General features: G+C 39.4%; 1 protein-coding gene across 1 annotated transcript in view; it reads left to right on the top strand.

The window, feature by feature from the left end:
* PRKN (parkin RBR E3 ubiquitin protein ligase) overlaps positions 1–24039 on the top strand; it is a 1392587-nt gene that overhangs the window by 240847 nt on the left and 1127701 nt on the right.

Here is a 24039-nt window from a genome sequence, read left to right as displayed (position 1 = left end):
GTGAGTGTTTAACCCTCCGCCAAAAAAAAAAAAAAAAAAAAAGGAAATGGTGGATATAGTGTCTGTGCTTATGTCTGGGAGGTTGTCTAGGCAAAACTCTTCTTTTTGGTGTTAAAATACCCGTTATTTTCATCTAATTTTATTATTTTTTAAAAGTAGAGATGTGGGTCTCACTTCGTTGCTCAGGCTGGTCTGGAACTCCTGGCCTCAAGTGATCCTCCCACCTTGGCCTCCCAAAGTGTTGGGATTAGAGGCGTGAGTCCTCATACCCAGCCAGGCATTATTTTATAAAACAGTTTTGTTAGGTTATTTGTTTGACTGAGGTTTTCAAAAATGTTTTTAAAGAACAAATAATAGTTTTTTCTATGTTGAATTCTTCACTTAAAAAAAAATTCTGGTCCATGAAATTCAAAGGCCTGGGAACCGCCGATTGTAAGAACTTAAATCTATTATGTTAGTGAAGCTTTTTTCCAGGACGTCCTTGTGTAGACTTTATATAATTCTTTGTTCATTTTTCCAGTTTTATGTGCATTCATTTCCTCAGTAAATAAAAGGAATTAATGAGAAAATCATAAAAAGTGATGACAGGGAGCGTAAAAAGCCCCACCACAGATGTGTCCTGCCACGGGTGCAGGCTCTCCTGGGGACAGGCGTGTGCCTGGGAGATACACACAGCCTCAGAAAACCAGTCACTTGGCCTTCCTTCTCAAGGAACAAACTAGAATTGGTGTTTCTATCTCTATTACAAAGTCTTGCCAGCCTGTGTTAGAGAATGAAAACGCAGAGGCTGTCTGGCAAAGTCAACTAACAACCACTCCATAAGGAAGCACTTTCTGCAAAGCTGACCCCAGGAATAACCCTTTAGACACTGGGTGGTCAAGGAAGTAGAGTTCGTATCTTATTAGATTTTAAAGAATTAATCACACTTTCTAGACCTTCTTAGTAGGTGATTATGTGTTTTTTTCCTTAAAATCTACTTTTTTTTTCTTTTTACTTTTTTTTTTTTGAGACTAGAGTCTCACTCTATTGCCCAGGCTGGAGTGCAATGGTACGATCTTGGCTCACTACAACCTCTGCCTCCTAGATTCAAACGATTCTCCTGCCTCAGCCTCCCAAGTAGCTGTGATTTCAGGTATGCACTACCACGCCCGGCTAATTTTTGTGTTTTTAGTAGAGATGGGATTTCACCATGTTGGTCAGGCCGGTCTTGAACTCCTGACCTCAGGTGATCCACCCGCCTCGGCCTCCCAATGTGCTGGGATTACAGGTGTGAGCCACCATGCCCAGCCAAAATCTACTTTTATATGAGAGTACTGATGTGTTTATCTTGTGACATGCTCCATATAGTGTCTTATATGTAAGGAGGCTTTTAAAATAACTTTTGAATATGCAGCCTTATAAAATAGTCTTTCTTGTTGGTAGAAATGTCAAGTAAAACAACTACCATTTGAAAAGGCATTTGATAATACCTATCAGAAATGCAACTGGCCATGTTCTCTGACCCAGAAACTTCACTTCTCATATTCACTCTCTCACAAATACATGGGCAAGTGTATGGTGGTACATATTCACAGATGCATTATTGTTAATTTTGAAAAACAGAGACAACTGGAATGTCCCCTCAAGGGAGAATGTTTACATAAATTATGATATGCATGTGGTGTGGTACACCATGACACCAAAAGAAAAAAATGTGGTAGAACTGTAGTTCCTTTAATGGAAGGAGTTTTGTGCATTATTGAGTACAAATGGAATTGTAGAACTTTTTGTATGATACCATTTTTGCTTAAGCAGCAGGCTAGATTGATATGTGCAACATATATATCAGTCATACATATTCATACATACGTACATATACATATGTATGAGTAGTAATGCAGCTTTAAGAGCCTGCAAAGTTGTACACCAAAATATTAACAGCACTTTCCCCTGGAGAGTGGAATTAGGAAGGGGTTGGGTGGGGAGGGGAGTCACTTTCATTTTTAAAATGTATGCACTTTTCAAAAATAAAACAATTCATTTTATAATTTAAGAAAAACAAAAGACTGAAATAAACCCCTCTTAATGTCAGATATTAATTTGTTAGCGATTTGTGTGAATGCAACTTAATAGCTACTGACAATCATTTGAAGTAAAACAGGCTTTGCATATGTGATAGAAGATTATGGTTCTTAGGATTTTCTAGCAAGGCTTTAGCTCCTTCAGGTTCTCCAGCCAGACTGAAGATGCAGTGGGTGAGATTCCATTTCTGTCAGTGTGACTGTGGTTCCCTCAAATCTCAATCACCTGTGTCTGTGCACTCCAGTAGGCGACTAACTGAGATTGAACAGGTTGCTCCAAAGGGTAGTTAACTCAGATTAATGTGAACAGTTGTTGGGGTAAACACAAGTGTAGTGGGTGTCAGTACAAAGCAGCTGTCTCCTTGGTGAGTTAAACCACGTGTGGCATCCCAGTACCCTGCTACTGCATCAAATTGAGTTACCAGTTCTGGAGACGAAGATAAATACCAGTGTGCAGGTGGGAGTCAAGTGCTAATTTACTATTTTGAGAAAAACCAATCACATTTATTTTGGCTTTCTGCTGTAACATGTAAGTCTACTTCTGACCTCAAAGGAAATAATTACCTATTTTATAAGTCATTAGTTGTGCTGAGTAGCATTTAAAAAATAGCAGTGTGTCTCATACTACTTTGGTGCTTTCAAAAATAATTGAACAAGGTCACTGTGCCCACATGTTTTAAAAATAAGCTATGCAAACACAATTGTTATCTCTAGCTGAGTTTTAATGCTGTAAGTAAAAAATAATACGTACCATTCCTCTAAAGAATCCTTAGTTGATCATGAGCTTTGAATTGAAGAATATCCCTAAATATCCAATTTTTCTAAGGAAAAAAGAAAAATCCTATTACTTTATTAAAGATATTCCAGTGGGTTAACTACAAAAGTGACAAATGCATGCCCTCAAAACTTGCGTAAGTACTACAAAACTTCTGAAATTATATAAAATGTATTTTTTATGTTATAGAATTTACAATCACATTAATAATTAGTAATGAGATTTGTCTTTGTTTTTCATGATTATGTAAAGAATATATGCCACAGGCCATAGAAAAACTAGTAAATATGACCACGTTAAAATTAAGAGTTCCCCTAGGGAAAATGATGTAAACAATGTAAAAGTAAAATTGATGAACTGAAGAAAACCATTTAATGTAAATGATAAAAGGGCCAATTTTCTTGAATATGCTAACAGCACTTACAAATAATAAGGAACAAAATGCCCAATAGGCAAATGAGCAAACATGATGAACAGATAGTCACATCACAATGACCAGGACTCCTAAGAAGCTTGCCGGGTCTCACTGCAGCTGAAGAACCGCAAATTAAAAGCACTGTTGATCTCAGTAGGCATGTTTATAGACTTTGATGTACTGTTACTCTCTTGACTCAGAAGGCTCACAAACGTCTCTATGTTAATGTGTCCCAAACAGAATTCTTGTTTTTGTCTTCTTACACCTGCTAAGCTGTTTGTAACTCAGTCATACCCATCTCAACAGATGCCAACATTGTTTATCCAGATACTCAAGCCAAAAGTCAGTCCAGTCTGAGTTCCCTTCCCCCGATCCATTATATCCAGTTACAGTATCAACTGTTGGCTGCATCTTCAGCAGGTATGCAGGGTCTGTCAGCCCCACGGAGACCCCCCTGTTTTGCTACCACCATTCCTGAAGAGGTCTTCCTGCCTTGACACTTATTCCCTGATGAACCGTATTCTTCACCTAATATTCAGGATGATCTTTTTCATCTTACCTTTCAAAACAGGTAATATATTTACATGATTCAAACTTCAAAATTTTCCACTAGGATGTACAGTGAGACATTTCCCACCAACTTCTCTTGCCCAAACAGCCAGTTCCTTTATATTAAGAGGCATTTGATGTTATCATTGCTTTCTTCTTTTTTAGACATACTTTATGCATAGACAACCATATATATCTTTTTAATACAAATGATAAATGATAGCATATTTCTGCAGTGTTTCATTCAGTGGAAATATCTCTACATCAGTACATATGAGCATCAATATTTTTCAAGAATGTATGGTATTCCCTTAAATGAATGGAACACAAGGTATTTAACTTAATTTGTCCCCTATTATTGACATTGAGCTGAATTTTTTTCAGCTTTTGCTGTTATAAGCAATCTTGCAATTAGTAGTTTTATAGACACATCATCTTACATATGTCTAAATATTTCTGTCATATAAATACCTAAAAGTAGAATTGCTGCATCAGAGGGCTTGTGCCTTTCTAATTTTGATAGAGCTGTCCAACTTGTCCTTCTTGGTAGCCTTACCATTGTAGACTGCCTCCAGCAATCTGTGAGACGGCTTGTTTTTCTTCACCTTTTGGAACATCATGTGTTATCAAATATTTAAAATCTTCTTTCCTTTCCCCCCTCCCTCTCTTCCTCTCTCCCTCCTTCCCTACATCCCTTCTTTCCTTCCTTGCCTGCCACCACTGCCTCCTTCACAGAGTTGAATCTGTATCCCAGTCTGATGCTTCTCTCAGCTTCCTACACCTCCCTCCAAATTTTTAAATATATATTTTCTAATTTTAAAAATTTACATATAGTTAAATTAACTTTTTTGGTGCACAGTTCTATGTGTTTTCACATAGGCATAACTTCTTTTACCTCCACCACACATAAGACACAAAACAATCGCAGCTCCCCAAAGAATCCATCCCTGCTTCCTTCACAGGTGTCTCACCCAATAAATTTCTTGCACTTGTCATCAGATCTTGATGTCTGTTTCTCAGAGAGGACCCAGACTCAAATATCATGAGACTGGGTTTTGTGCATATAGCAGATAAATTATCCTTGGGTTAGGAGATCACATTGTTTGTCTTCTGGTGATGTGACTTTTTACACTTTGAGTAGCATATATTTATGGAGGCTGTAGTCATTATAATGAGGTATAATCATACAGTCATTATAATCATAGTATAATCATAGAGTCATTTCTGGGTCTTAATGTCTTCAAGTCTTACACATCAGTCAAAAGTTGGGCTGTAACAAATAGAGCTGTCCAACAATGGAATCAGTGCATACCCTCATGCCAGGAGTATTTCCGCTGGACTGCGTCAGTTTGGTATTAGGTATGATGGATAATAAATTTCCACGTTGGAAGGTAGATTGGACAAGATGATCTCTAAGGATCCTTCCATTAGTAAGCCACAAAGATTTTGTGATTTAAAGAGCCTATGCATCTCATTTTAGAGTTGGATTTTGGAGTAGATATTTATTCTTGTTTGCTTTCTTTTCTCTGCTTTCATTTATCCATTTTACATAGTATATTTGGTTCATATATTTTTCTTTCATTGTTTTTAATATGAAGGCTTTTATAGATAACTGATCAATATTAGATGTCACAAATAGTTACTTTTGATTCCAATATTGTTAATATTTCTGTTGTCATTTTTGCTGGTTTTGTTTGTTTATGTAGCTTAATCCTGATGCACTCTCGGTCACACAGTTTTATGAAGATGTAGACTCATGTGTTTTGACATATACATAACTCGTCAAAATAGGTTTCCTGGGTGACCTTGGAGGTTCTTGTATGCCTTCAACTGGAATTTCTTCAAGTGCACTTCCTTGTGTAAAAGATGTATTTATGCGATGATGTATTGGTTGGAATACTGCACAAAGTTAGTTTTTTGAGTAGCAGCTGAACGTAAAATAAAAAGTTGTGAAAGTATGAAAAGCCACAGTGTTTTAAATATTTTTATAGTAAAGTCAGTGCCCTGTATCGAGCATGGAGATCGTTGAAAAGGATCTTTAAGGAGCCTGGCTTTTTGGACATAACCTAATTGTCCCAAGAGATAAGGTTATCACAGCACTTTTCATTATCTGAGTAAACATAGTTATTCCAGGCAGTGAGTGTTGCCATGGGTTTCTATAACTAGAAGTTTAAGCATGCTGGAAGGTAAGACCCAAAGAAGAAAAGGGGCAAACGCAAATAGGAGTCCACCATGAGACACCACGCCCCCCAGGTTACTCCTTTGGTGTTTTTTCAGTTCGAAATAAATGTTATAATAATTTCAGTCTGAGGATTTTATGTGTGCTAGTAAATCTGAATATTTCCAGAAATAATTGGAAAAGCTTATGTTGGCCCATATAAAGGACACAAACGCAAGAATGTATTTCTTGTTTTGACAGAACATGGTAACTGGATTGATGTTTAATTTATAGTTCTTTGACTTTTAAGATAGTGCTCTGTCATCAGCCGTCATTTGAAAAAAAAAAAAATTTCGTGAATCAATGGTGTGATCTAAAATGGCTTAGGACTAATAGATTGGTGGAGCTGCACTCTTCATTTTATGAAAAATGTTTCTGGCACTAATAGCGCACAGCAGCAAATAATGTTCCCTTTTGCATCCCAGTGAGATGCCAAATACCATGCTAGTTAATTTTAATACAAAATGCACAACTCTTAAGAGATAGCATCTGCCTGCCCTTGAATTTCTACTTAATGGAAACATTATACGTTAACAAAAAAATCTGCTTTTTTTTTCCCCACCAATAGTAGTGGAATCTTAGAAAGTGAGTTAACTTTAAGAGGAACCTTAAAATGTATCAGGAACTAGTTTCAGAATAATTAGCTAATAGTATTTACTGATTTTGAAGAGACTTAAGTTTACCTCTCCATGGGCATGAGGATTCTGCAGATAAGAATTTGTGGTCTCGTTATAATTTGGTATCCTGTTTGCTATTATAAATCTGAAGCTGGCTAGATCAATAGGGAATGGGTTATTTCTGAAAGCTTCACTTTGCCATATAGCTGACTACTTAATTCTTTATGTGAGAACATTAATTCTAATAGAATGAAAATCAGTTTAGGCCAGGTGCAGTGGCTCATGCCTGTAATCCCAGCACTTTGAGAAGCTGAGGCGGGCAGATCACTTGAGGTCAGGAGTTTGGGACAAGCTGGCCAACATGGCAAAACCCCGTCTTTACTAAAAATACCAAAAAAAAAAAAAAAAATTAGCTGGGCGTGGTGTGCACGCCTGTAGTGCCAGCTACTCAGGAGGCTGAGGCAGGAGAATCACTTGAACCCGGGAGGCAGAGGGTGCAGTGAGGCGAGATCGTGCCACCGCACTCCAGGCTGGGTGACAGAGCAAGACTCTCTTAAAAAAAAGAACATCAGTTAAAATGCACTGTCTCCTTCCATACTATCTAACAAAAGGGTAATGATTGGATTTAACTTCTTTATGACTTGGTGGCCTCATCATTTATGGGTTTTGGTTTTTATGATTTGCTAGAGTCAGGGAAGCCCTTGAAGATGGGGTGGGCAGTGTCCTAGGCTGTTTTTCCCCTCGCTAACACAGCAGCAGTCCCTGTCCACTGGTCTCTGGTGGGTTTCACCAGCAGCACTCGGTCCTCCTGGTCATTGTTTGGATGACTGCTTTTCAGTCATGTCAACTGGCAAATCCATGGCACAAAGAAGGAGGCTTTTTCCCATGTAATTTTTTCTCCTTCAGAAATAGTTTCTACTTACTTCCATGTCATCTTCTTCCTCTCCTCCCTATTTTTGATGGTCAGTAATTGTCTGTGTCATTCAAATACAGTAAAAGAAAATATACAGCCATGTGCCCCATAACATTTCAGTTAGTGACAGACCACATCTGCAAGGGTGGTCCCATAAGATTGTTACGGAGCTGAACAGCTCCTATTGCCTAGTGATGTCTTAGCCATGGTAACATCCTAGTGCAATGCATTCCTCGTGTGTGTGGTGACCCTGGGATCAACGAGGCTACTACGATGCCAGTTGTGTAAAAGTCCAGCACATACAATTATGTATAGTACACGATTGGAAAAATGACCATATTACTGGTTTATATATTTATAGTTATTTTATAGAAATTATACTTTTTTTTTTTTGAGACAGAGTCTTGCTCTCTCACCCAGGTTGGAGTGCAGTGGCACAATCTCGGCCCACTGCAACCTCCACCTCCCCGGTTCAAGCGATTCTTCTGCCTCAGCCTCCCAAGTAGCTGGGATTACAGGCATGGGCCACCACACCCAGTGCATTTTTGTATTTTTAGCGGGGTTTCACCACATTGGCCAGGATGGTCTCGATCTCTTGACCTCGTGATCTGCCCGCCTCGACCTCCCAAAGTGCTGAGATTACAGGCGTGAGCCACCGCGCCTGGCTCCTACTAATTATTTTTGAAAACAAAAACAAAAAACAAAACAGATAACTGTAAAACAACCTCAGGCAGGTCCTTCAGCAGGTGTCCAAAAGAAGGCATTGTGATCACAGGACATGACAGCTCCATGTGTGTTATTGTCCCTGAAGACCCTCCAGTGGGACCAGATGTGAGTGGAGGTGGGAGACAGTGATATTGATGATCCTGACCCTCTGTAAGCCCAGGCTACTGTGTGTTTATGTCTTACTTTTTAACAAAAATGTTTTAAAAATAGGCCAGGCATGGTGGCTAAAGCCTGTTATCCCAGCAGTTTAGGAGGCTTAGGTGGGCAGATCACCTGAGATACGGAGTTCAAGACCAGCCTGGCCAACATGGTGAAACCCCATCTCTACTAAAAATATAAGAAAATTAGCTGGCCATGTTGGCATGTGCCTGTAATCACTGCTACTCAGGAGACTGAGGCAGGAGAATCGCGTGAACCTGGGATATGGAGGTTTCAGTGAGCCAAGATCACACCACTGCACTCCAGCCCGAGGAACTGAGCACGATCACATCACTGCACTCCAGCCCGGGCAACAGAGCACGACTCCGTTTCAAAAAAAAAAGAAAAAAGTTTTAAAGGTTTTTTTTTGTTTTTGTTTTTGTTTTTAAAAGGCGGAAAACAGCTTATAGGATAAGGATATGAAGAAGGAATACTTTTGTGTAGCTGTGCAGTACATTTGTGTGTTAAACCAGTATTATTAAAAGAGTCAAAAAGTTAAAAAGTTTATAAAGTAAAAAAAGTTATAGTAAGCTAAAGTTAATTTATCACAGAGGAAAGAAAATGTTTTTTCCCTAAATTTAGCGTAGTCTGAGTGTGCAGCATTGATGAAGTCTGTGGTAGTGGACAGTCATGTCCTAGGCCTTCCCATTCACTCGCCACTCGCTCCCTGACTTCCAGTCCTGCAAACTCCATGTTTCCTAGACGAGTGTCCCATTTTTTACCTTTTATACTGTGTTTTTACTTTACTTTTTTGTGTTTATATATACAAATGCTGCCTGTTGTGTTACAGTTGCCTAAGGCATTCAGTAAACATGTTGTGCCGGTTTGTAGTCAAGAGTAGCAAGCTGCCCCATAGAGCCTAGGTGTGGAGTCAGCTGCACCATCTGGGTTTATGTAAGTCCCCTCCGTGATGTTCCCAAAACAAAATCCCCTAACAACACAATTCTTAAAATGTGTCCTCGTTGCTCGGTGACCCGTGACTGTACTTATCTCTTGGTTTCACGGTTGGTTACTCAGGAGGTCACACACACCTGCTTATTAGAATGCTCTTACTCTTCTCTCTCTCTCTCCAAGCCTAGATTGTTCACTGGCTGTGCAGGAGAGAGAGGCTCCTCACCATTGGAAGCTCTGTGTTAGATGTTTTGTGAAGGGTTTAGTTCAAAGTCTTCCTGTGCGTTTAATGAACAGACATGTGACTTCTGTGGACGTGTTGTTCTCCCTAGTGTTTAAGCGGAGTTTCAGTCACAACAACATTAGAAATCGCGTCTTTGATGTTTACAGCCAGAGTCACTTTCAACAGTGATAACTGTACTTACTCTTTGAAGAACTCTGAGCCGCAGCCTGAATCAGGGAGGTTATATACTAGGCCAGAAAGGGAATATCCAATTGCAGGTCAGTATTAAACCTCTTTTCTCGGAGTAAGCTCTACAGTTGTTCGTAAAATTAAACAAATACATGTGAATGTTTCCTATATGGGAGACTGTGGTAGGTACTAGGGGAAGAAGATCTCACTGTGGATAACCATGTTCGCCCTGTGCTCTAGGACCCTGAGCTTTAGGATCCTGCACTCTAGGACTCTGCACTCTAGTGAGAAAAACGGTTACAGAAGCCAGGAAACAGGACGAGGCTGACAAAGAGTAAAAGATCCTAGTGTTACCAAACAACAGCGGGAGATAGAGCAGGATTTGTAAGAGGGGTATAATTTGAATGGACCTTCCACAGGGTTAGCTTCCTGAATAGTTAGAGATGCTGTAGGGGAAAGGTTATCCCAGAGAACATGCAATTATGCAGGAGAATATGAAGCATGTCCTAGAAACAAGTTCTTTGTGGCTGGTGTTTGTGGAGTTGCGGAGGCAGCAGCAGAGAGGAGAAGGATGAGAAAAGAGTGTATACTGAAAGGGGAAAGTATAGCAAGAAATAGGTGGAAAAAGGGAATCGTAAAGGACTGTGAACACCTGAAGACTTTGCATTTTGTTCTCAATGAAGGGAGTCACCAAAGATGGTTTCGAACGAAAGGACTGGCAAAATGACCCTGCGTAGCAACTGCATAACTTGACCCTTATAAAGCCAGTAGTTCTGGACATATTCTGTTGATATAAGAGAAGGAGTACAGATGCTGTCAAAAATGCCAATGGAAACTTGTGCATCAGTGTGTAAGTCACACGTGTGGAAGTTCTAGGAGGTAACGTTCATCAGCGAATTTATTTTCTGATTGCCTGTAGTATCACTGTGAGCAAGAACAGCTGGCCTATACCTGCTTTATTTGAAACCTGAGAGACTATAATTTCCTGGTACCTACGAGGATAGAAGTTGGTGGGCAATGATGAAATACCTTAGATCAGCATTGTAAAAGTATTAAGAAGATAGATTGTACTTTTAAGTGTGGTTTTAGGAAAACAGACACCAAAATTTTCTCTGGTGTATATTCTGGCTTTATTTCATTTTCATTTTTCTTAACTCCCTCAAAGAGTCAAGTGTATTTGCTCAAAAACTGACCTCTTCATTGAGCACAATACTGGAAGTAGAGTAACCATCCAGCTTCACTCAGAGCTGCTGCACTTCAGGTCCCAGGCTAGATTTCAGCTTAGGCAAGAGTCAGAGTTTTACAGCCAGGCACCACAGGCACGATTTTAGAACCTGTTGGCCTTACTCCTCAACTCCTCCATTTATTGCTGTATATTCTAGGGCCAATTAAAGACTCTCTCTACCTTCCCTTTGCTTATGTACACGATGAGGAGAACTCTAGGTGTTCAGGCTTCTTGTGGGTAGTTAAAAATTTGAAAGCACCTGGCGTGCACCTCCACATGAATGATGAGGTTAGAATCGTAATTATCATTATCAGTGTTACTCTTGTGGCTGGGGTATCACGTTTGCTGATCTTCCCTTGTTCATGAGATTGAACCGGGCAAGACCAAGCTTGCACATCACTGTGGCCCATTGGGCTTCCCTGTGCTCGTCCTTTCCTTATTCTGTGCTGCCTGTTTTCTTTTCCACAGTGATCGCTACCCATTGTTTATTTCTGCCCCTTTGTTTCGCTTAAGAAAGACGGCCTATCCAAATGGGATTGAGAAGATTTACTAAACTTTTGTATGAATTTACCCAGTTTATGAGTCTGCAGCGTGACTGTTTGCCACTTTATAGAAATCTTGAGACTAAAAATTTTACATGTACACAGTTGTGAACCCTAACCTCAAAAAGAGTGGGCTGGGCATGGTGGCTCACGCCTGTAATCCCAGCACTTTGGGAGGCTGAGGCGGGTGGATCACCTGAGGTTGGCAGTTTGAGATGAGCCTGACCAACATGGAGAAACCCCGTCTCTACTAAAAATACACAAATAAATAAATTAAAAAAGTAGGGTGTGGTGGTGCATGCCTGTAATCCCAGCTACTCGGGAGGCTGAGGCAGGAGAATCATTTGCACCTGAGAGGCGGAGGTTGCAGTGAGCTGAGATCGCGCCATTGCACTCCAGCCTGGGAAACAAGAGTAAAACTCCGTCTCAAAAAAAAAAAAAAAAAAAAAAGAGTGGTGTTAGGCCAGGTGCAGTGGCTCATGCCTGTAATCCCAGCACTTTGGGAGGCCAAGGCGGGTGGATCACGAGGTGAGGAGATCGAGACCATCCTGTCCAACGTGGTGAAACCCTGTCTCTACTAAAAATACAAATATTAGCTGGTCATGGTGGTGTGCACCTGTAATCCCAGCTACTTGGGAGGCCGAGGCAGGAGAATCGCTTGAGCCCAGGAGGTGGAGGTTGCAGTGAGCTGAGATTGCGCCACTGCACTCCAGCCTGGCGACAAAGCGAGACTCCGTCTCAAAATAAATAAATAAATAAATAGTGGTGTTTTGTACTTCCAGAGGCGTGACACAGCTAGCCACATTGCACACGCAGCCCTGTGCTTGTGTCTCTTGATGCGTGCACACGTACACTTACATGCACACACGTGCAAACACACACACACATACACTCATGCACACACACACGCACACACTCATGCACACACACATGCACACATGTGCAAACACATGGATACACATGCAAACACATGCTTTAGGGCGTATAGACTGAAAGCTATCCATCACATAATCATTTTTAATATTGCTGATAAAAAGTGGCAAATACTATGAGAAGCATATCAGAAGGTAAATATAATTCCTTGCCTTAAGTTTACTTATGTCTGGAGGGGAAAATAAACAATTCTCAGAAGAATTTTTGTAATTAAAAACTCGATTTCATTTTAAATTTTATTTTGACATTTGTAGAAATAATGACAGTCTCAGCATGTTTTTGTCTCTTCATCTTTTTCCTTCATTCCTTTTGCTGCGTCGGACCTCTGATCTCAGGCCTGCCTATACCCCAAAGCCTAGGTCCAGACCAGCACAGGAAATAGGCTATTTTCAGTAGCCTTATCTCTGCTTTGGTTTCTGATCACTTGATATTCAGTCTCTTATCTACAGATCACAAGATCATCTCCCATCAAAACCTGTTCAAAGAATCTAGCAAATCTTTGAATCTTGTAATATGGCTTTCCAAGTAAATTGTTTTATGTTTGCCCTTAAACTTTTCTTTGAGCATAGCTGTTATTAATACTACTTTCAACATTTACATTTAGTAGAATATTTTTAAACATGGGATTTATTGGCAAGAATTTTAATACCTTTTACAACAACTTTCCTGTAATTTCCTGGAAAACCATAAATTTTTACTGTAGGCTTGAATAGATCCATTTTTAACAATTGACACGGGATTTGGTGGGTATATGCTAAAAATTAAGTAACCTAACAAAGAAATATAGTTATTTCTAAAAAAAGCATTCAAATATATTTTCGCAATGTAGGCATTCAACATGTGCAGCAGAGAATTAAATACATGTACGTTACTCTTCCTGACAGATTCTAGAAGTTAGGTGTTTGCAGTGTCCCAGGTGTATTATTGGAAAAGAAGTAAGATGTATTGTGCTGGCGTATCTTCCCTTTGTCGTTCTTAACATTAGTTTAACGTGGATATTCCACCTATGGTTCTCTGTTATGTAAATATTTCTGTACTTTGTTCTCTCAGATAATAAGTCATTTGATTAATATTGTTCCAGCTTCATATAAGTGGCAAAGGGCGTTTCTGTTACTAGTAAAACAAATCAGCTGTCCTGGAATCACCCACGTTACCTTTAATAAGGCACGTTCAAATTAAATTTAAATTTGCTTTATTATGGTAATGGTTGTTGCACCTGAAAGGCTGGTGGGAAATCAGTTATTTTTTCCCCATCATTGTAAAAGAAAAGCTAACCTAAATCTATAATTATAGTGACATTTTTAGTAGGTGAATTCATATTTGATGTTTCAAGAGTAGAGAGTCTTGGTAATCTAGTAGTCTGAGAGTGCAAACTGTGCTCTTTCCACACTTGCCATCAGTTTACGGCTATCAGCTTGGTTCTAGAATTGTCTGCCAATATAGTAGCCATTAGCCACATATGGACAGTCCCAACTGAGTTGTGCTGTAGTTACAAAATATACACCCAATTTCAAAAACTTGGTACAAAAAAAGAATGACCAATATCTTATTAATACTTCCTATATTGATTATTTGTTGAAATCATAATATTTTGCATCTACATAAAATATTAAAATTATATCTGCATATTTTTACTTTTTGTATCATGGCCACCAGAAAATTTAAAATTATACATGTGGCCCACATTGGTGGCTTCACTTGTCCTTCTATTGGGCAGCACTGTTCTAGAAACTATGATATAATAGGGAGCTTAATGTTGGCAAACATAGGGAAATGCATTTGGAGAAAACTGATTCAAAGTGTGTTCACCAGATCACACAACTTAGTGTCATTAAGTCTTCTTCTCTGAAGCCAGTAGTTCATCCTAATGCCTTTACCTAAAATACCAGTGAAGTAGGAGACATCATTTGCTTGCAAACAGAAATGAAATTACTTTTCCATCTTTGCTTCACATCATGGTACTTCCATACTTGAAATACTCAGTTGTGGTAAGCATCCTAGCAAAGGGAAAGGCTTAAAATAACTTCAGAGCAGATAACATGACCAAGGCATTAGTATTTTATGAGGATACACTTGTACAAGTTAGGACTTCCTGGGTTGGAAAAAATAAAATTAAGCAACTATGAAGGGGAGAGAATAGGTTTAACCATGCTCTCTTTGAAGGACCTGAGTAGGAAAGACTGATATAAAAATAAGTATGAGAATGTTTTCCTTAATTGAATAACAATGGCCAAGTCACCAAATTCCAAAACACCACAACTATAGGTTTCTGGAGTAGCTGGCTACAATTTTCAGGCCACACACATTTCCAGTATGTTGAATTCTACCTTGTTCTGAACAGCTTTGGAAATATTCGCTCAACTTCTACTAGGATATATATATAGATATATAGATATATAGATATAAAATAAAAGTTTGAGTTTGGAATGCATGTTCTCACTCATAGGTGGGAATTAAACAATGAGAACACTTGGACACAGGGTGGGGAACATCACACACCGGGGCCTGTCGTGGGGTGGGGGGAGGGGGGAGGGATAGCATTGGGAGATATACCTAATGTGAATGACAAGTTAATGGGTGCAGCACACCCACATGGCACGTGTATGCATATGTAACAAACCTGCACATTGTGCCCATGTACCCTAGAACTTAAAGTATAAAAAAATAAAAAGTTTGAGTTTGGAATGTCTTCCTCTATAATGTGACAGAGGTTAAAGTTACAAACAAGTTTTAGGTGTGTTTAGATCAATAAGGATTCATTAAGTGTATCTTCCTAGAGTTTTCCTGTTATTATGTAGTCATTCCATCCACAAAGAGTTCCCTAGTGTCATTGACTTGATGTGCGTCAATCAGTCTGACTGAATGTCAGGAAAGTATTTATTCTCAATGTTCTTATGGACCAGGTGCCCAACAAGGATGCTTATTAAGTGTCGTATGATGATTGCGCTATTAGATCTTCTTCAATCTAAGGACAGACCAAAAAGATGGCTGCAATTCCAATTAGGGGACTTTAAAAATCAATTCCAAAAAGACTAGTGTTCTAATAATTTTAGTATTAGAATAAAATGAAAAACTACAAAAGTATTACCAGATTTGGGATAACATATGTCTAAATCTGTATTAGTACATATGCATACATTATTCTGTGAAAGTAACAGAAGTAGATACATCCTTTAGTTTTTGTACTTCTCTATAAGTTATGAATTCTAATAATGAACCCTTATAATTTTTACTGTGGAAAGTTTTAATGTGTGAAAACTCAGACAGAAAACATTCATATCTAATAGTTTAGTAAATGGCAAAATATATTTTATTAATAATTGCAGTATAAGCAATTAATTGTAAATTGTTTTGCAGTGGTGAGGAGTGGAAGCCACAGATTAGAGAGGAAAGGAGAACATATAGTGGGAATAAAGGCAAAAGGTCTAGTGCAGTTATTGTAACAAATGGCTCTATCTATGATAACTTCCAACTTAAAAATAAAGTGTGGAGGCCAGGCGCGGTGGCTCACGCCTGTAATCCCAGCACTTTGGAAGGCCAAGGCAGGTGGATCACCTGAGGTCAGGAGCTCGAGACCAGCCTGGCCAACATGGTGAAAACCCATCTCTACTAAAAATACAAAAATTAGCTGGGCGTGGTGGCAGGCACCTGTAATCCCAGCTACTCAAGAGGCTGAGGCAGGAGAATTGCTTGAACCCAGGAGGTGGATGTTGCGGTGAGCCGAGATTGTGCCAGTGCACTCCAGCCTGGGTGACGAGCAAAACTCTGTCAATAAATAAATAAATAAAAATAAATAAATAAAAATAAATGAAAATGAAAATAAATACATAAATAAAAAGTAGAGTGTGGGCTGGGCATGGTGGCTCATGCCTGTAATTCCAGCACTTTGGGTAGCTGAGGCTGGCGGATCACCCAAGGTCAGCAGTTTGAGACCAGCCTGGCCAACATGGTGAAACCACCCCACCCCATCTCTACTAAAAATACAGAAATTAGTCAGGCATGGTGGTGCACATTTGTAATACCAGTTACTCAGGAGACTGAGGCAGGAGAATGACTTGAACCTGGGAGGTGGAGGTTGCAGTGAGCCGAGATTGCACCACTGCCCTCCAGCCTGGGCTGCAGAATGAGATTGCATCTCAAAAAAATAAATAAAATTTAAAAATTAATAAAACAAACAAAGTTAAAGTGTGAATGCCTCAGGTGTAGCTTTGCCTCAAACTAGCAGCACGTATCCTCTCAAACCCAAAGATTAGTGTTTTATGCTTGTATTTCATTTTGTCCCAAACCATCTAGAATGTATGCTTCACAAGCATACTTTTTTTTGAGACAGAGTTTCGCTTTGTTGCCTAGGCTGGAGTGCAGTGATGCAACCTTGGCTCACTGCAACCTCCACCTCCCAGGTTCAAGCGATTCTCCTGCCTCAGCCTCCCAAGTAGTGCCTGCCACCATGCCCAGCTAATTGTTGTACTTTTAGTGGAGACGGGGTTTCACTATGTTGGCCAGGCTGGTCTTGAACTCCTGACCTCGTGATCTGCCCACCTCAGCCTCCCAAAATGCTGGGCTTACTTTGCCTAGGTTAGCTGCTGTGTCCATGGTGCCTAAAACAGTGCCTAGCCATAGCAAGCATTGGTTGAATGAATGAAAATGTATCCTTCCTAATTTTTTAGATCCCTTTTCATTATATCATAAAATGCCAAGGACATTGGGTCTAGAAATCTGCTGTCTATGCAGCGTTTAAGTCCTGAGTCTGATGCCTTTGTCCAGAGGATGTCCCAGTGGCCGTGGGAGACCTGTCATTGATACAGAGCTGACTTCCTCACGAGATGCTTCACTTTTGCAGGACAGTGCTGATAGTCAGGCCTTTTTATGGTGAATCAAAATCTGTCCTCATGTAGTTTCCTAGTCCAATGCCCTAGGATCGTGTAAAACAGGTTTACTATTTCTTCTGCATACCTGCTCTTTGAATATTTATGGACAGTTAGCTCCCTCCTTCTCTACCATTCACCCACACTTTCTTTTTTTAATTTTTTTATTTCCATAGGTTTTTGGTGAACAGGTGGTATTTGGCTACATCAGTAAGTTCTTTAGTAGTGATTTGTGAGATTTTGGTGAACCCATCACCCAAGCAGTATACACTGAACCCAGTTTGTAGTCTTTTATCCCTCACCCCCTTCCCATCCTTTCCTGTTGAGTCCCCAGAGTCCATTGTGTCATTCTTAGGCCTTTGCATCTTCCTAGCTTAGCTCCCACTTATGAGTGAGAACATACAATATTTGGTTTTCCATTCCTCAGTTACTTCACTTAGAAGAATCATCTCCATTCCCATCTAGGTTGCTGCAAATGCCATTAATTCATTCCTTTTAATGGCTGAGTAGTGTGTGTGTATGTGTGTGTGTGTGTGTGTGTATATATATACACACACACACACACACATACATACACACCACAGTTTCTTGATCCACTCATTGATTGATGGGCATTTGGGTTGGTTCCACATTTTTGCAACTGCGAACAGTGCTGCTATAAACATGCATCTGCAAGTACCTTTTCGTAGAATGACTTCCTCTGTCACCCCCCCCCCACCCCGCCCAGCTTTCTTAACATTCCACAAATTCTTCATTAGTGTCAGTCTTTTAGCAACACCATTGGCTGTTGCAGCAGGGATCCTCGTTTTCGTCTTGACCGCCTCCTCTGAACTTTTCTTATAGTGTGATGCATGCCTTTAAACACAATAGTCTAAGTGTGGTCTGAGCACAGGCTGATTACTTCTTGTAAATACACCAGAAGGTGAAACTAGTTTCTATGATCACTGTATCACAATAGATTTTTATAGAGTACTGTAAATTAAAATCCCTAAGGAATGTTTATGAGTGGATATATTCCATATTGCCCCCATTTTGTAAATATGTAGTTGGTATTTTGGATTCATTGGTAGGACCTCATATCTACATTAAATTTCATTTAAAGAATTCATTCCAGCCTTTTAGATAGCTGTCATCTCTTGGATCCTGATTTATTTATTTCTTCTGTTTTTTCCCCTAAGATTCTCATATGATTTTGATAGAAGTATATTCTGTATATATTCATCCAATATATTAATTTAAAAATAGTGTCAATGGTACAGGGCAGAGATCTGAAATGTTTTACCGGAAGACTTATGCACCCTTCTAGGTAAGAGACCACACTTAATTATTTTATTACTCTAGCCTCAAGCCCAGTGCTTGGCTGGCCGGAGCTGCTCAAGAAATATTTGCTGCATTGAAAGAGCTGTTGAACATGCTTAAGCTCTCTTCATCTAACCACTCTCTAGTACCAAACCCATCAGCTGGGCTACCATCCAATCTGCGTTCCTGCATGTTAAAAACAAGATATAATGAGAGACTTTGCCAAATGCCTTGGTGAAATGTGTGTGTCCTATATTTATGGGATTACCGAATACTTTAGAAATGATATCCTCTGTTCTGTGCTTGCAAGCCAAATTGCCATATGCTCTTTCCAGCACTGGACAGACGCTGAGTAAATGTCAATCAAATAAATTCATTTTTCTCTCAGTCCAGTTATTATATGCAAATATTAATGAACAAAGATCTTTCTGGGTGCCACTCAGGATACAATAAAAGATTTCAGTTTTGTCATTCACTTCAACATTTGTAGCATGTCTCTTCTGTGCCAGGCATCCTAATTAGTGAGACGAGGGATGCCACCCAAGTGAGGGAGAATGTTCTATTTGTTGATTCAGTTGTTATACATGGAGCAGTTTCCATGTTCCAGGTATTTTATTAGTCCTTGTGAATATACAGAGGCAAAGTCCCTGTCCTGTCGGGGCTTACATTTAACAAAGAGTGAGTTAACAAAGTGGCGATAAGAACCACGGCAGCAGTAAACAAGGTGATGAGAGAGTGGTTCGGGACGCCGCTTAACCAGGGTGGCCACAGGAAGACCTGTGCAGCTGGCATTTGAGACACTCTCCAAAGGCTGCGAATGAGCCGTGGAAACATAGGAGGCAAGAGTGCCCCAGGCAAAGAGAACAACAAGTACCAAGATCTAAGATCCAGCAAGGGGTTGGCTTCTTCCAGACACAGCATAGCGGGAGCACGGTGGACAGCGTAGCGGGAGCTCGGTGGGCAGCGTAGCGGGAGCTCAGTGGGCAGCGTAGCGGGAGCATAACAAGGGGTTGAGGCTGGAGGACAAGTAGGAGCCAGGCTGCGCAGCCCTGTAGGCTGCAGTAAGGAGTGTAGATTTTATCCTGTGAACAATAGAAGGCCATTGAGGCCTTTAAAGTAGGAAGTGACATGAGTTTTTTCTTGTGTCAAAGGATTCCTCTGACTGCCTTTGGGAGTCCTGTTCTGAGAGTATTGCTCTGATTCAAAAGAGAGATAATGGTCACGACAATGCAGATGGAGAGAGGTAGAGAAATCTAATAAATATTTTGGAGATAGAACCAAAGGCTCGATGATAGGGATAAAGGGATACATTGATGACAACCGCTAAATTTTTATCATGAGCTATTCATTCATGGTGCTGTTTCCTCATTCAGTGGAGGCTGGATGAGGAGCTGGTGGAGTGGGGGCAGTCACTGATGTTAAGTAATTTAGGAGAGCGCATGATAAGTGTTGAATGAATACCTTCCATACTTCATCCATATGGTATACTACACATTCATTCTTATTTATTGAGCAGCTAGTATGTGCCAGACATTGGGGATAGAGTAGTGAACAAAATGAATAAATCTTGATTTTCATGATGAATTGTGTTTGATAATGATGAAAGCCGTGGAGAAAAAGGAAGAAGGGAAAAAGGTTAGGGTGTGCCAAGTGAAGGGATTGATTACGTGTGATTTTTAAACAGCACTGTTGAGAGGCCTTCCATAAGAAGTCAACATTTTAGCAAAGACTCATAATACTAATAAATAAACATAATAATAGAATCAAGGGAATCATAATAGTTGGGCTCAGTGTATTTTTCCTAACCAGATTTGCTATTTTCAACCTATTTTTCTTGTAGAAGTTGGGGATAAAACTGGGAGATGACTTACCAGCTGCTTATTTATTGAAACAAGGTAACCAGTGTATATAATATATCCCTAAACGTGCTCTTAGCTACCTTACTTGTCAGTGATGAATTACCCAAATCCACGTGGCCTTTAATAAATGGGTAGTGTTAAAAAGAAAAAAAATAAATGGAAAACAAAGAGGATAGTGGTATCTGTTTTATTCTTCAGTAGAAACAGATGCAACAATGGCACATTAAAAAAAAGCAAAAGTGAAATGGGTGTGGTGGCTCATGCCTATAATTCCAGCACTTGGGAGACCGAGGCAGGAGGATCCTTTGAGCCCAGGCATATGAGACCAGCCTGGGCAATATAGTGAGACTCCCGTCTCTACCAAAAAAAAAAAAAAAAAAAATATTGGCCTGTGTAGTGGCACATGCCTATTGTCCTACTTACTCTTGAGGGTGAGTTGGGAGGATTACTTGAGCCTGGGAGGTCAAGGCTGCAGTTAGCCATGATGGCACCACTGCACTTCAGCCTGGGTGACAGAACGATACCCTGCCTCACCTCCCTCCAAAAACAAGACTTGTCAGCATCTATTCAAAGTGAATAATATAATGCCTGGGAATAGATTAACATTAAATGTTAGCACACATTACCTATTCCGCAAATGATTGCTTCTGCCTCCTGAAGACAAGGCCAAGTACATTTCACTCCATAACACAGGTTTTAAGGGAAAAAGAGAAAGGCAGTGGAAAGTGTTATTTTCTTGAAGTAATTTATCACAGCTGTTGCCTCCTCAATACATGCATAAACTTCCACATCATCAAAAAGGGTAGTAGCTGTTTCTGCAATCAATCCAGAAATAATAAGCTGGGCATGTTTCTTTATTAACTTCTGTTATAAACATAAAAATATATATCTGCAAGTATGTCAAGGAAAGAAAAATATTGGTGGTTCTGATATTTTCTTTCAACACTTTGTTATTTGGAGTTGTCGTCTTAAGAAATAACATAATAAAAATATTGATATACAAAAATACATTAAGATATATTAGTCACCATATATTCAAGGGTTGCAGATAGGACAAGAGCATGAGTGAGATGTTCTTGAGATAACTTTGTTAAACTCTTAAATATCACAGTATACCCTCCTGCATTTAATTTTAGAACATTTACAGGAGCAACTGAAACCTATCAAAGAATTTAGCCAGGATTATATAATTATCATATAATATATTTTCTAAATGTCCATGTCACTGTGTGTAGATCAAATCAGCATTCAATTTCTTCCCTGCCATTGGCACTTGACATTATTTCTATAATTAAACTAACATTAACACTTCCTATTCTTTCTTGAAATTTCTAAAGAAATTACAACATTTGGCTAAGTAATACCTCCAGAAAAGAATTATTTTGCATTTTGATGTCTTTGGAACAGCTAGGTCATTTGTTTAATCTGCTTCTTCATCCTATTAGAATTTCATTTCTTTGATCAGCATTTTCACTGACACTATTTATGTCTAACATGAAAACACCACAGTATATTGCAGCTTGGAAGATAGTGTTCTCTCTATTAAGTGTTGTGCATCTCTCATAAGAAGAGAAAATTTGGTAAAGCTGAAAGTTTATTCTGTAGGTGGCCACAAACTGAGGTTCTAAAATTGAAGGAAAATAAAGGGTAATATTATAAACAGCAACAAAAGTCAGATGTTAAATATAGTGGTGTAATATAAGAACTAGTTGAGAGATAAGCTAACCCCTTCCTAGAGTTGCATGCAAGCTTGGACAGAGTTGATTTCGCCACTTCACTGGTTTTTCTTTAAAATGTTTATAGAAGTGATGCTTGGTAAGACTGGTTAATTGGGAATGAGCTTAAATGTTGAAATGATTGTTGAAGTTTTCACAAGCTCAGGGAGTTTTAGGTAAACATTCTGTCTGTTGGGTGAGCTGTTGCAGAATAGGGATGTGTTACATAGATGCTTGCCCTGAGCACATCACCAGCCATGAGATCACCCTGGCTGTTGATTTTCTTGGTGTTTTTAGTGGAGGAACAAATACATTAATATTTATTAAAAAGGAGGAGAGGGGGACTCTTAAAACTTGTGTTTATAGACAAATTTCTTTCTCTTTTTCTTCTTCTTTTTTTTTTTTTTGTATTTTTAGTAGAGATGGGATATCACTGTGTTAGCCAGGATGGTCTCGATCTCCTGACTCCGTGATCCACCCACCTAGGCCTCCCAAAGTGCTAGGATTACAGGCATGAGCCACCGCACCCGGCCATTTGTAGACAAATTTCTAATGAAATAGGATGTGACTTTGAAAGTTTGCTCCATTACATATTAGTGCTATATTTTAGGAAAACTTTAGAATTTTTAAAATCAAATTTCAATTTTTCTTTTTTCTTTTCTTTTTTTTTTTTTTTTTTACTATTATACTTTAAGTTTTAGGGTACATGTGCACAATGTGCAGGTTAGTTACATATGTATACATGTGCCATGCCGGTGTGCTGCACCCATTAACTCGCCATTTAGCATTAGGTATATCTCCTAATGCTATCCCTCCCCCCTCCCCCCACCCCACAACAGTCCCCAGAGTGTGATGTTCCCCTTCTTGTGTCCGTGCGTTCTCATTGTTCAATTCCCATCTATGAGTGAGAACATGCGGTGTTTGGTTTTCAATCCTAGTCTCTGATAAAACAGACTTTAAACCAACAAAGATCAAAAGAGACAAAGAAGGCCATTACATAATGGTAAAGGGATCGATTCAACAAGAAGAGCTAACTATCCTAAATATATATGCACCCAATACAGGAGCACCCAGATTCATAAAGCAAGTCCTCAGTGACCTACAAAGAGACTTAGACTCCCACACAGTAATAATGGGAGACTTTAACACCCCACTGTCAACATTAGACAGATCAACGAGACAAAGTTAACAAGGATATCCAGGAATTGAACTCAGCTCTGCACCAAGCGGACACATCTACAGAACTCTCCACCCCAAATCAACAGAATATACATTTTTTTCAGCACCACACCACACCTATTCCAAAATTGACCACATAGTTGGAAGTAAAGCTCTCCTCAGCAAATGTAAAAGAACAGAAATTATAACAAACTGTCTCTCAGACCACAGTGCAATCAAACTAGAACTCAGGATTAAGAAACTCACTCAAAACCGCTCAACTACATGGACACTGAACAACCTGCTCCTGAATGACTACTGGGTACATAACAAAATGAAGGCAGAAATAAAGATGTTCTTTGAAACCAACGAGAACAAAGACACAACATACCAGAATCTCTGGGACACATTCAAAGCAGTGTGTAGAGGGAAATTTATAGCACTAAATGCCCACAAGAGAAAGCAGGAAAGATCCAAAACTGACACCCTAACATCACAATTAAAAGAACTAGAAAAGCAAGAGCAAACACATTCAAAAGCTAGCAGAAGGCAAGAAATAACTAAGATCAGAGCAGAACTGAAGGAAATAGAGACAAAAAAAAAACCCTTCAAAAAATTCGTGAATCCAGGAGCTGGTTTTTTGAAAGGATCAGCAAAATTGATAGACCG

Source organism: Pongo abelii, chromosome 5 (genome assembly GCF_028885655.2).
Source record: "Pongo abelii isolate AG06213 chromosome 5, NHGRI_mPonAbe1-v2.0_pri, whole genome shotgun sequence".
NCBI lineage: Eukaryota > Metazoa > Chordata > Mammalia > Primates > Hominidae > Pongo > Pongo abelii.
Note: the sequence above shows the minus strand (reverse complement) of the source record. Positions and strands in the feature narration are given on the sequence as shown.